This window comes from Macaca fascicularis, chromosome 7 (genome assembly GCF_037993035.2).
Source record: "Macaca fascicularis isolate 582-1 chromosome 7, T2T-MFA8v1.1".
Taxonomy (NCBI): Eukaryota; Metazoa; Chordata; class Mammalia; order Primates; family Cercopithecidae; genus Macaca; species Macaca fascicularis.
In genome coordinates, this window is record NC_088381.1 from 148,557,741 (window position 1) to 148,572,475 (window position 14,735).

The 14,735-nt window shown below is 38.0% G+C and overlaps 1 protein-coding gene across 14 annotated transcripts in view; it reads right to left on the reverse strand.

Moving 5' to 3' along the window:
• Positions 1-14,735, reverse strand: part of CEP128 (centrosomal protein 128) — a 441,752-nt gene that overhangs the window by 85,539 nt on the left and 341,478 nt on the right. The gene's annotated exons all lie outside the window — the stretch shown is intronic.

Consider the following 14,735-nt stretch of genomic DNA (forward strand, 5'->3'; position numbering starts at 1 on the left):
GTAAATCAATTAAAAATCTGTAATCATACCAATATTTTAGGAATTTTGGTCTCATGCTTGTATAACTAAACGCTACATAAAATTTCCTTTAGAAAAAAAAGAAAAGCCTTTTTCTTTTGAAAGAAAAATTAGAAACAAACCATTTGCCCTTAAAATAAGCTCCCAAGCCAAGTTCCGCCCCTAGAGTCAATTTTTATAACCAAATTAAAACACCCTGGAATAATAAGTGTTATTAATGGAAGTGGAACACCACCTCATCCATAAAGTCTTATTAATTGTTGTTTCACATTGAGAGGGTGGGATGCATTGAAGATACATTTGACTAAGAGTTTGGCACCATCCACAGAAATTAGTAGTTGCAAGGGAAGGTCGTCAACTGAAGAGAGCTCTGTCTTAATGCATGTATACAGCCACGGTGTCTCAGTGCCCTACGTTAATTTATGAACTTGTTATTAAGAAAACATATTTTCTGCCTGCAGCTATACCACCTTGTGCTATGATCTTATTATATCTCACAAACCTAAAGAGGACTAGGTTGAGTCAGAACTTGGATGAAAACTGGCAAGAAACACCTACAGCAGTGTATATTAATATGAGTATTTGCCTTACTGTCTCTTTGATATAGCTTACCAAGAGGCTGTTACATAAAAGGAAAACATAAATTAGAGAAGCCTAATATGTATCCCAGAAAGGCAAACTCAAATGTTTTAGCAAGTGCTATACTAGATATAGCAGGAAACAGTCATATAGTAGAGTGACAAAGTCATGCTGGTGTGTTGTAACTGTGTGTACACCAAAATTTCAGGAGACCTGGCAGATGACAGAACTGACGGTAATGACCCTTTGAGGCCGCACAGCTAAGAGGGTTACAGACGAGAGGTAAGCAATCTCCCGAAGACACAATATGCTGGGATTAAGGATAAGAGATTGTTTCTATTTTGTATGCTGTAGAGGAACTGACTTTGCTCCCAAAACCTCCTATAATCAGGTACATCAAAAAGTAAAAAGAGCAGGCCAGTGTTTTAGGGTGTATTTTTAAAGGGGTTTTGATTGGCATATCAGGTTCTTTAGCTATAAGATACAGAAACCAACTTGGGGTATGGAAGATTGTTTAAGTGCCCTCAATCATTCCTCTTCCTGCATCCTCACTCATTTGCATTGCAGTTTTGTAGCTACTTCCATCAAGAGGCCATGCACATCTGCTTCACTTCTTGCATCTGGGCTGGCCTCCTGACTTGATTTGGTGAGTACAATATAGCTGAGGTAACTCTGTTTCAGTCTGGACTGAGGCTTTAAGAGACCTCACACATTTCCACTTTTTCACTTGGAACCCTGTCACTGACATCTGAATAGGCCCAGGCCAATCTGCTAGATGACAACAGACACATGGTCTAGGACTCTTCCCACCTCTGTCACCCTGCAGGTTGCCCCAGCTGCCAGCCAGCAAATGCCCAGAAGCAGAGTTGCCCAGTCGATCTCAGGATGACTACAGATGACTGAGATGGAAACCCAACTGAGCAGACAAACTACCCAGCTGAGCCCAGTGTCAACTCCAACTCACAGAACCAAGAACTAAATAAATGGAATTCTGGAGTGGTTTGGTACCTGGGACTTGCCAGCTGATAGCAGTGAGTTGCTAATTGAATAACATGTACTTAGAAGTTATTAGAAGGATATAGAGGTAACAAATAGATACACTGGAAAAGAGGATCCCAAATCTGAAGGGAGTAACAACTAGAGCAGGTCTGGCTGGGTCGAGATGTGGGCAGGATGAGCTGATGAGCTAATGAGTATTTTATTCTGGGTTCCTCTAAACTTTATGTCATTCTACTCAAGATGAAACTGCATAAAGAGAACAGCTACCAAGCCTAGCTTAGATCTCTTGCCTACTGCTTGGCTAGGGGAAAGTATGGAGTACTTTCATTGATAATCCCAAAAGGAGTGGACTAAGAATAGAAAGAATAGTTTCCAAATGCAAAATTAGGGTTCTGTAACAGAAGGAACAATGGACATCAGGCAGGCCAACAAAACAGAGTTCTACACCACCTGGTTTCAGTAAACTGTGTCCTTACCCCAACTCTGTTCAATATTTGTGAGATATAAGATCACTGCTGTGTTCCTATGAGGATGTGGCTACTTAGCTCCATTATTTCTGGATATTAGGAGGTTCTCAGAGCTGGGCCCTTTGTAATGAATTACATTGTTTAATGGTGCAGTGTAACTGGAGTAATACATAGTGGGGTTCATCAATCACAAAAGAAAACTAATCTTGTTCCTCCAGAGTCAACTTAGTATGGCAACTCCAAACACCTTAGATAAAACTTACTGGATCAATAATGAGTATCAGATCTTTTATGCAGCCAAACACAACTCACTCATCTGATAAAATATAGATAGAAGTCCAGTCTACTCACAGAACTTCATAAAATTATAGGAACTTAAAAATTATGTTCTCAGTTTTCTCCAAATACATACGGGTCATACTACTCTTCTGACAAATCTGATGCCAATGACAATGCTTGATTTGGGATAGCTGAATAAAAACAACCAAAGAATTCCTAGAACTGGCATTTTAAATATATACATTTTAAATTTTAAATAAATATTCTCCCTGACTGGCCATCTTGTATAACGGTATAAGCAGACATCTGTTTTGGGTTTTTTTTTTTTTCTTTGTGCCACATATCTTTCCTTTGATAACTCCTGTTCTTCTTTTCCATGTGATTTCCATGAAACTTTTGGTCAAGAGGCCTAACTAATCTTTCCTGCTGTAGGTCATGGCCCAGGCTAGCAAGTCAGAGCATCTTATCCCCCTGAACATATGAGCTAAGCAACACCAGAGGTGTCCTATTAGAGGATTAATATGGATGCCAGGAGAGAAATTTTTTCCTTCTGAAGCCACAGCTTATATTACCCTGGCGTTTCGAAGTCTGTATTTTCTACTATGTTGAAGAAACTTATTAAGCAATGAGGCCGGCAAAGAAGAAATGAGAGCCAAGAAACAGAATTGCTTGAGGACTACATCCACCCTTGACTGAAGCCCACAAACCTCCTGGACTTTCAATACATAATTCTTCCTCTATTCTTTTTCTTAAATTAGCTTTTGTTGGATTACTGCCATTTTTTAAAGTCTCCAGGGATGTGGTTGTATTGAACCTTCTTATCTCTATTCAGAAACCTAGAGAACTTAAGAGTTGAGAAGAACTTTCTAGTCCACCTTAAAATGTTTCATCCTACAACAAATATATGAAGACATGAGACTCAAAGAAGTGCAGGTGGTTTGGCTGAGATCACCTAGTTAGTACAAAGCCACTTCTAGAGCTTTGCTCTCCTATCATCCTGCTCTGTTTAATCATGCTCACATTTGTACCTCTCAATACTTAATTGCACCCTTCTTCATACTGACTTAAAAATAAAATACACACTTGTCTGTATTCTTCTGACCTGCTTTAAAAGTTCTCTGACGTCAAGTCAACAATCAGGGCATCCATGACTTTTTTTTTTTTTTCTTTCTTCAGACAGTGTCTCCTCTGATGCCCAAGCTGGAGTGCAGTGGCGTAATCTCGGCTCACTGCAACCTCCACCTCCTGGGTTCAAGCGATTCTCCTGTCTCAGCCTCCTGAGTAGCTGGGATTACAGGCACCACAGCCAGCACGCTGTGCTACTTTTTATATTTTTAGTAGAGACGGGGTTTCACCATGTTGGATGGACTGGTCTTGAACTCCTGATCTCAAGTGATCCGCCCGCCTTGGCCTCCCAAAGTGCTGAGATTACAGGTGTGAGCCACTGCCTCTGGCCCATCCATATTTTACATCCATGTTCTCCTTAACTACTGCCTTTCTATGTTTGATATTTAACTGATATCCCCAAAATTGCTCACTCCACCTACACCATTGTTGTATGCCACTGCTCACTCGTTAGGTGCATTGTTCAAGTACATGCATTTGGAATGATGAACAGGGTTATTAACCTGTGCTGATGAAATATGGCTACTGGGCATTGCTGAGAAGCACCACTCTACTGCAAACAGACAAAACACGAGAGAATATAGGTGAGACCCCTAGATAGTTGAAGTGACTTAATACTGTGATAACTGAGTGTGCTTAGTATCCCTCATTATAATGAACAATCTTGTTGTTTGTTCTTATCAGCATGGAAAGAGCTGAAGGGCTGCTCTGCTCCCTTGCTCACCACTGACATGTTCGTGTTTTCTTTTATTATTCTCTGGTTTGCTGTTCCATACAAATAGCAACTCAACTACTATGCAAGTTGCTGTGGTGAAATTTGCTTCCATCAACACTAGTTAATGAAAGACCTTTGGTAAAAAGGACAGCAGTCCTGTGTATTTTCCTTGGATTGGTTCCTTTTTCCTTTTTCCTTTTTTTTTTTTTTTTTTTTTTTGAGACAGAGTCTTGCTCTGTTGCCCAGGCTGGAGTGCAGTGGCGCGATCTCGGCTCACTGCAAGCTCCACCTCCCAGGTTCACATCATTCTCCGGCTTCAGCCTCCCGAGTATCTGGGACTACAGGTGCCCGCCACCATGCCCGGCTAATTTTTTGTATTTTTTAGTAGGGAAAGGGTTTCACTGTGTTAGCCAAGATGGTCTCGATCTCCTGACCTTGTGATCTGCCCGCCTCGACCTCCCAAAGTGCTGGGATTACAGGCATGAGCCACCGCACCCGGCCCCAATTTTTTAAATGAGCTGATACTCACTCATTATGACATAAAGTCATTAGAGGGAGAAAAAGCCATATAAAAAAGCAGAACATCATGAATGAGAATTGGATAATCCAGTTGTCCTGTTTTTTCTTGTTTCTGCTTTACATTTCTCTGGCACACGTAGGGTTAATATATCACAACCATGTTTTTGGCTAAGATAGTTTTGTATCTCTTCCTCTGCAGTCTTTGCAACCAGTGATCTGGCTGTTAAAGGAGGTTTGACACTTTTTAATGTTGATTTTGGTTTCTGGTAACCAAGAAGCAGATAGATTGTTTGTTTATTTTTAAAAGGTGAGTCATGTCCAGGTGTGTATGAGCAACTCACCCATCTAGTAACTTGAACCTTCCTAGGAAGACTGAAGATCAAACTGGGAAATGACTATTTTTTTCTTTAATCATTCCTATAAAATGCCTCATCCATATTATAACTCAGCCCAGCTGATAATGGAGAGAAAGTTATAGAAACAGGGGCTTCTGACACAGCAACATTTATAACAACAGCACTGGACAGAGTAACATTGGCAGCAGAATATGTTGAGTTACTGATTGCAGTTTAGAGAAAAGCATTTAGCTCTGGCTCTTGTAACTTACTGTAATTCAGTGCTCCTGTCCAGTGTTATTCTATGTGTCCCGGAATTTACTAAACACAATAGATAACGCAAATTCTCCAAATAATTCAATATTTTATTAAAAAGTAAATTTATGCTATTTCTACTTGTGAGTGGCAGTCATATAATTTCATATAATGAAATTCATCAAATAAAGCAGCACATACAACCCTTACGAGCCTATAAATGATGGACTTAGCCTTCTACCATTCCATTCCAGATACTCAAGACATTAGCTACATGCCAAAGATAATGGTCAGTTTCTCTTTTTCTTCCTTAGCTACCCAGTTATTGGAATCATTGACATTTTAGAAACAAGAGAACACAGAAATAATCTAATCGTAGGGTTCCTTTTTTTCCCCTAAAGAAGTACAATTCTGTCTTATAAGTGAAAGCATATATACTTTCTAATGTAAATTATAAATAGATAATTTAAAAAGCCGAGAAGGAGCTGCTTTCAAGGAAACAGAAGTGGAGAGCCTGGGGACCAGCCCGCCAAGCTCCTTCCTATCCTTAGGTAGACTCCTGTAGTGGCATGGTGAAGCCGCAAAGCTCCAAATAATCCTAACTGAAAGCTACTGATCTAATCTAGTGTCCTGGGGTTACACAGTGGAGGACTGAGTTCCGAGATCAAATATCTCTGTCAATGTCACATAGCTAGTTAATGGTGCATCAATCTGAGCCCAGGGCTTTTGAATTGGACCAGGGTCGAGTACTTTTTTTTTTTCTTTACACAAAAGTGACTGCCGTGCTTTGACTCTCAAGATTTGTATTGAAATGACACAGTATTCCAATGCCTATGTATTTTCTAATGCCTCTCCAAACAGAAACAGAAGAAAACGTCATTAAAGCACTTGTGTAACATCAACAATCTGTGGGAAGACCTACAGTTACCAACTGTCCATGTTAAGATTCCTCAGTTTTCGAAGACAACATCTAAAAACGTGGCTATGATGGAAAGCAAACACCTAGACACTTAAGAAGACAGTTGTTTCAGCAAGATATATTCAATATAGAGCATACAGAAGATTTCACAAAATCAAACAGCAACACAAAATCTGTTTCAATGAATGACAGTTAGTTTCTCAGCTTAATATAACATTTGCCAGCAAACGTTTTTCCTGTTTTATTGTACTAGTAAAGAAAAATAGAATAAAGGTATAACAATATGACTATATTAGCTCAAATACCTAAACAACAATCAAATGTGTTGGGCTTTCAGTTAATATTGTAAAACACTTAAAATAGTGCTTGGTATATAAGAAGCATTATATATGTATTTGCTCTCATTATATTTTTAAATCACATTTAAATATCTCAGCTAAAATCAGGAAAATATGCAAAACAAACAGTTGTAATTTAAAACAAACAAGCAAAAAAGGCCTATTAGTAAACTTCTTTTAGACGTCATCCCTTATAAGTAGCTACATTATTTAGAACTCTGCCATATCTACTGCCACCCACTGGTACATATCTAGATATACCACAATGAGTTAATAGTTTTCTCATCCAGCCTTACCACAGAAAACACACAGGTTAAAATGAAGAACAACATTCAAAAAGTATGGCTATCCCTTGCGGTTTGTCTCAGACACTGAAACAACATGCTGGTCTACAGATGGAGCCCAATTGGTCCAATAAATGAAAGGTTTATAGTCCACTGTCTGTCTTGGGTATGTGGTAAAACATCCAAATACAGGTACTCATGTTTTTCTTTGATGTTAATTCATTTCTGGTGAAACTTTCCACTTCGACAACCTTAGAGATTTAAAACCTCTTGCCACAAAACTGCTACAGAACAGAAAATAGCACAATAATCTACCCCATTCCACCTCATTCTTGAGTCTGGCACTGAGAAACACCCTGATATAGAATGAAAATTCTGACTCAGTCAACTATTAAGTTTTTTTGTCATTTCTATCGGTAACATGAGCAGAGAAAGTAAGAACATACTCATTAAGAAACACATCAGTGTTCTAAATCGGCCTATGGGCTGTCTTGGCCAACATGAGCAAGAGAAGTTTATGATCTATTATAAACATTATTTCAAGAATAAGTTTCATATGCTGAAATCCAGGCATAAAATCGTTTTTCTTCCCACATGTACTCTGCATTACGTTCACATAATGGGAAGTTTGTTTTCATTTAAATTACTTGGGCTGGGAGAAAGTTTATCCTATGCTCTGTTCTTGTTCTAGATTCATAAGGTCAACTGGGTATACATTTTGGGGTTCACAGAAGTGCTGGGTATTTGACTTACTCTTTCATCACCTCTTCTTTACAGAAGCTACAAAAGTTTGTGCTGGTTTCTTGAGGTACCTACTGAACCAGATCTAGGCTTCTCAGGCCTTGTAGATTCCTGGGTCTACTCTAGATCAAAACGAAATTTGAAATTTTTAGTGATTTTTTTTTTCTAGTTTTTGCAATTCTTATATTCTAGGAGTAAAACAGCCCTCAGAAGTGGAATAATGGCATGATATATATCAGTGATGTGCACTTAGTTACAGAGTACAGCTCAATGTCAAACACCAACTGTTTCCTCTGGTAATTCACACACAGACAGTATGTACCCATGTATTTATATCTGGTACATCACAATGTAAACATATCCTGGGCTTAAATAGAGACAATTTATTTTAACTTATTCCTCATAAATGTCAGTATTTCCTACCAAATTTGGCCTAGTATATTGATATATTCCCTCAGGGAAGTAATGATTAGAGAGTTTTAAGGTGTATATGACATATATACAAAACATTTGACAGTAAAGGAGATACAACTGAAAATTTTGAAAAATTCTGAAATTTAAATCTTCAGTTTTAAACCTGATTGGTCAACAAATCTTAAACTACTAAAAGAAGTCCAAGTTCAGATATATGGTGTTTAATAGTTGCCCCATCCCCTCCCTACTTTGAGGCCATTTAAAATATCAATTATTACAGCTCAGTTCTATTCAAAGTGTTTGTATCTTACAAAATCCTTTCCTTAAAAACTTAATGTTAATATTTCTACATAAAAACATTATGTTTTCATTCAGTGAGCTTTCAAAAAAAGCATGGGACTTTTACTAAATTTTAGAAGTATTTTTGCTATACCTCCAGGTAGGCAAATGACTTAAATCCTCTTTGTCTCAGTCTCCTCATCCATAAAGCTTCAAAACACATTGAGTCTTATCTCACTTCATGAAGTAGCCATGAGGAAGAAAACGGGATAAGAAAGAAAGTGGGAATTAAGGTAGTTAATCAGATATCTGTAATATAAAGATTATCCTTAATTACACATGTGGGTCCAATGTAATAAAAAGACACTGTGAAAAAGACTCAACTGGTCCTTACTGATTTTGAGTATGGAGGAAGGGGGCATGAGCCAAGGGATGAAGGAAACCTCTAGAAGCTGGAAAAGGCAAGAAAACAGACTCTTCAAGAGCCTTCAGAGAATAAGGCAGCCTGCTGACATCTTGGTTTTAGCACAGTGAAATCCATTTTGACTTCTGACCTCCAGAGGTATGTTATTTTAAGCCACTAAATTTGTAGTAATTCATTATAGAAAACTAACACACCTCAGAACATTCATTAAGTGATAAATTCAACTCTAAGCAAATTTAAGGGTTCACAACATCTACCCTCAATTCTGGTATCTGGTAATCAAAATGTACTATACATGGTATATGGCATACCACATTCAGTGAAAGCCTTGTGAAGAAACCTGTGATTAGGTAGGAACAGTGAAGAGGAGGTCTTTCGTGGCAAAACTTGAATGTAACATGTTATAAGCTGTGACTCCAAAATTGTTAGTTTCCTCAGTGAAAGAGTCATGCACACCTGCATTTAGCTCCTTAAAAATTTCTTACTGAGTTGCTTAAAATTATCCCCACTTCTGCACCTAGGCTGGAGTGTAATTATGTAGACCAAGCTGTAAAGTTTAGTCATCCCTATAAAAGGCATGCGCTGATATTAACATTCAAGGTACAGTTTGGTATGCAATACCCCAAGGGTAAGAACTGTTTACCACTATATCCTCAGTGCCTGGCAAATACTATTTCTCTAAGTATTTTTAAAATAATGACAATATCTATAAGAAACTAGATAATAACTGTCTGACATGCAATATGATGTCATCTACCAGACTGTAGATGCCAATAAATTAGTTTAATATCACCCTTATTAAATTTTTTTTTTCTGGACTGAATTTGAAAATTCAGGTAACAAGCATTTTACAATTCTCCTTCACACAGTGGAAAAGAATGAGAATTCAGGAATCTGCTTCACATATAAAGAGCAAGTCCAGGATAATACCCAGTGAGTAGGCAGTAATGAGACACAAGAATGATCAGCTGCAGCATGACTTAGAGTAAATCTGTGTTGTACTGAAGCAAGGACGTGAATCCTCACAGAACTGGGTATTCATCTTGAAATGGCAAGCATGTGTTTACATACCTGAAAATTTCCAAACTTTGATAAGAGAAATAACTCTTGGATTGAAGAACCTATGTGAACCCGAAAGAAGATAAACATAAGGAAATCCACGTGAAGACACTTCATAGAGTTCTAAAAACCAAAGGCAAAGAACAAGTCTTGAAAGCAGTAAGACAGAAACAACATCTTAGTTATAGGGGGAAACAATTAGAATAATAATGAAATTCTCATTAGAAATCACAGAGGCCATTAAAAAAGTCACATTTTTAAAAAATGCGAAAAAACAAAACTGACAACCCAGAATCCTATATCTAGTGAAAATACCATTTAGGAATAAAGGTGAAGGCAAGATATTCCTAGGAAGAAAAATTAAGATAATTTATGGCCAGCAGACCTATCCTAAAGAATGACTAAAAGAAATTCTCTAAAAAGAAAGGACATGATAAGAGAAGGAATTTTAGAAGAGGAGAAAAAAAAGGAAGACAAACAAAAATACAGATACATACAATAGAAATCTTTTGAAGTTTCTAGATTATGTTTGATGGTTGAAGCAAAAATTATAACAATATCTTATGTGGTCCTAAAAGTATTTAGAGGGAACATTTAAGACTAACAGCAGATCTCTTGGCAGAAACCCTGCAAGCCAGAAGAAAGTGGGGCCAATATTCAACATTCTTAAAGAAAAGAATTTTCAGCCCAGAATTTCATATCCAGCCAAACTAAGCTTCATAAGCGAAGGAGAAATAAAATCCTTTACAGGCAAGCAAATGCTGAGAGATTTTGTCACCACCAGTCCAGCCTTGCAAGAGCTCCTGAAGGAAGCACTAAATATGGAAAGGAAAAACCAGTACCAGCCACTGCAAAAACATACCAAATTGTAAAGACACTAGGAAGAAACTGTATCAACTAACAGGCAAAATACAGCTAGCATCATAATGACAGGATCAAATTCACACATAACAATATTAACCTTAAATGTAAATGGGCCAAATGCCCCAATTAAAATACACAGACTGGAAAACCGGATAAAGAGTCAAGACCCATTGGTGTGCTATATTCAGGAGACCCATCTCACGTACAAAGACACACATAGGCTCAAAATAAAGGGATGGAGGAATATTTACCAATCAAATGGAAAGCAAAAAAAAAAAAAAAAAAAAAAAAAAAAATTCAGGGATTGCAATCCTAGTCTCTGATAAAACAGACTTTAAACCAACAAAGTTCAAAAAAGACAAAGAAGGGCACTACATAATGGTAAGGGAATCAATGCAACAAGAGCTAACTATCCTAATTATATATGTACCCAATACAGGAGCACCCAGATTCATAAAGTAAATTCTTAGAGACCTACAAAGAGACATAGACTCCCACACAACTATAGTGGGAGATTTTAACACCCCACTGTCAATATTAGACAGATCAATGAGACAGAAAATTAACAAGGATATTCAGGACTTGAACTCAGCTCTGGACCAAGCAGGCCTTACAGACATCTACAGAACTCTCCACTCCAAATCAACAGAATGTACATTCTTCTCAGCACCACATCACACTTATTCTAAAACTGACCACATAATTGGAAGTAAACACTCCTCAGCAAATGCAAAATAATGGCAATCATAACAAACAGTTTCTCAAACCACAGTGCAATCAAATTAGAACTCAGGATTAAGAAACTCACTCAAAACCGTACAACTACATGGAAACTGAACAACTGGCTCCTGAATGACTACTGGGTAAATAACAAAATCAAGCCTGAAATAAATAAGTTATTTGAAACCAATGAGAACAAAGACACAACATACCAGAATCTCTGGGACACAGATAAGCAGTGTTTAAAGGGAAATTTATAGTGCTGAATGCCCACAGGAGAAGTGGGAAAAATCTAAAATCGACACCCTAACATCACAATTAAAAGAAATAGAGAAGCCAGAGCAAACAAAATCAAAAGCTAGCAGAAGACAAGAAATAACTGAGATCAGAGCAGAACTGAAGGAGACAGAGACACGAAAAACCCTTCAAAAAAATCAATGAATCCAGGAGCTGCTTTTTGAAAATATTAACAAAATAGACTACTATCCAGACTAATTAAGAAAAGAGAGAAGAATCAAATAGACACAATAAAAAATGGTGAAGGGGATACCATCACTTAGCCCACAGAAATGCAAACTACCATCAGAGAATACTATAAATACCTCTACACAAATAAACTAGAAAATCTAGAAGCAATGGATAAATTCCTGGACACATACACCCAAGAATAAACTAGGAAGAAGCCGAATCCCTGAAGAGACCAATAACAAGTTCTGAAATTGAGGTAGTAATTAATAGCCTACCAACCAAAAAAGTCCAGGACCACATGGATTCACAGCCAAATTCTACCAGAGGTACAAGGAGGGGCTGGCACCACTCCTTCTGAAACTATTCCAAACAATAGAAAAAGAGGGAATCCTCCCTAAGTCATTTTATGAGCCCAGCACCATCCTGATATCAAAATCAGGTGGAGACACAACAAAAAAAGAAAATTTCAGGCCAATATCCCTGATGAACACTGCAAAAATCCTAAATAAAATACTGGCAAACCGCATCCAGCAGCACATCAATAAGCTTATCCATAATGATCAAGTCAGCTTCACCCCTGGGATGCAAGACTGGTTCAGCATACACCGATCAATAAACGTAATCATGTAAACAGAACCAATGACAAAAGCCACATAATCATCTCAATAGATGCAGAAAAGGACTTCGACAAAATTCAACAGCGCTTCATGCTAAAAACTCTCAATAAACTAGGTATTGAGGTAACACATCTCAAAATGATAAAAACTATTTATGACAAACCCACAGCCAATATCATACTGAATGGGCAAAAACTGGAAGCATTCCCCTTGAAAACCAGCACAAGACAAGGAAGCCCTCCCTCACCACTCCTGTTCAACATAGCTTTGGAAGTTCTGGCTATGGAAATCAGGCAAGAGAATTCCAGAAATAAATGGTATTCAAACAGGAAGAGAGGAAGTCAAATTGTCTCTGTTTGCAGATGACATGATTGTTTATTTAGAAAACCCCATCATCAGCCAGGCAAGGTGGCTCACACCTGTAATCCCAGCACTTTGGGAGGCCAAGATGGGCGGATCACGAGGTCAGGAGATCAAGACCATCTTGGCTAACATGGTGAAACCCCGTCTCTGCTAAAGAAAATACAAACAAATTAGCCAGGCATGGTGGTGGGCACCTGTAGTCCCAGCTACTTGGGAGGCTGAGGCAGGAGACTGGCATGAACTCAGGAGGCAGAGCTTGCAGTGAGCCAAGATCGCACCACTGCACTTGCACTCCAGCCTGGGTGACAGAGCAAGACTCCATCTCAAAAAAAAAAAAAAGAGAGAAAAAGAAAAAAAAGAAAACCCCGTCATCTCAGCCCCAAATCTCCTTAAGCCAATAAGCAGCTTCAGCAAAGTCTCAGGATACAAAATCAATGTGCAAAAATCACAAGCATTCCTATACACCAATAATAGACAAACAGAGAGCCAAATCATGAGAGAATTCTCATTCTTAATTGCTACAAAGAGAATAAAATAACCAGGAATACAACTTATAAGGGATGTGAAGGACCTCTTCAAGGAGAGCTACAAGCCACTGCTCAAGGAAATAAGAGAGCACACAAACAAATGGAAAAACACAAACAAATGGAAAAACATTCCATGCTCATGGATAGGAAGAATCAATATCGTGAAAACAGCCATACTGCCCAAAGTAATTTATAAATTCAATGCTATACCCATCATGCTACTATTGACTTTCTTCACAGAAGTAGGAAAAAACTATTTTAAATTTCATATGGAACCAAAATATAGTCCATATACCCAAGACAATCCTAAACAAAAAGAACAAAGTGGGAGGCATCATGCTACCTGACTTCAAACTATACTACAAGGCTACAGTAACCAAAACAGCATGGTACTGGTACCAACACAGATATATAGACCAATGGAACAGAACAGAGGCCTCAGAAATAACTCTACACATCTACAACCATCTGACCTTTGACAAACCAGACAAAAACAAGCAATGGGGAAAGGATTCCCTATTTAACAAATGGCGTTGGGGTAACTGGCTAGCCATATGCAGAAAACTGAAACTGGAACCCTTCCTTACACCTTATACAAAAATTAACTCCAGATGAATTAAATACTTAAACATAAGACCTAAAACCATAAAAACCCTAGAAGAAAACCTAGGCAATACCATTCAGGACATAGGCATGGACAAAGACTTCATGACTGAAACACCGAAAGCAATGGCAACAAAAGCCAAAATTCATAAATGGGATCTAATTAAACTAAAGAGCTTCTGCACAGCAAAAGAAACTATCATCAGAGTGAACAGGCAACCTACAGAATGGGAGAACATTTTTGCAATCTCTCCATCTGACAAAGGGCTAGAATCCAGAATCTACAAGGAACTTAAACAAATTTGTAAGAAAAAAAGCAAACAACTCCATCAAAAAGTGGGCGAGGGATATGAATAAACACTTCTCAAAGGAAGACATTTACGCAGCCAACAAACATATGAAAAAAAGCTCATCATCACTGGTCATTAGAGAAATGCAAATCAAAGCCACAATGAGATACCATCTCACACCAGTTAGAATGGCAGTCATTAAAAAGTCAGGAAACAACAGATGCTGGAGAGGATGTGGAGAAATAGGAACACTTTTACACTGTTGGTGGGAGTGTAAAGTAGTTCAACCATTGTGGAAGACAGTGTGGCAATTTCTCAAGGATCTAGAACCAGAAATAGGACAGCATTAGGAGAGATAAGTAAAGTAGATGATGGGTTGATGGGTGCAGCAAACCACGATGGCACCTGTATACCCATGTAACAAACCTGTATGTTCTTCACGTGTATCCCAGAATTTAAAGTATAATTTTAAAAATTAATAAACAGGAAGGTAAAAAACATGAACAGAAAGTTTCTACATTTCAATTTGATGAT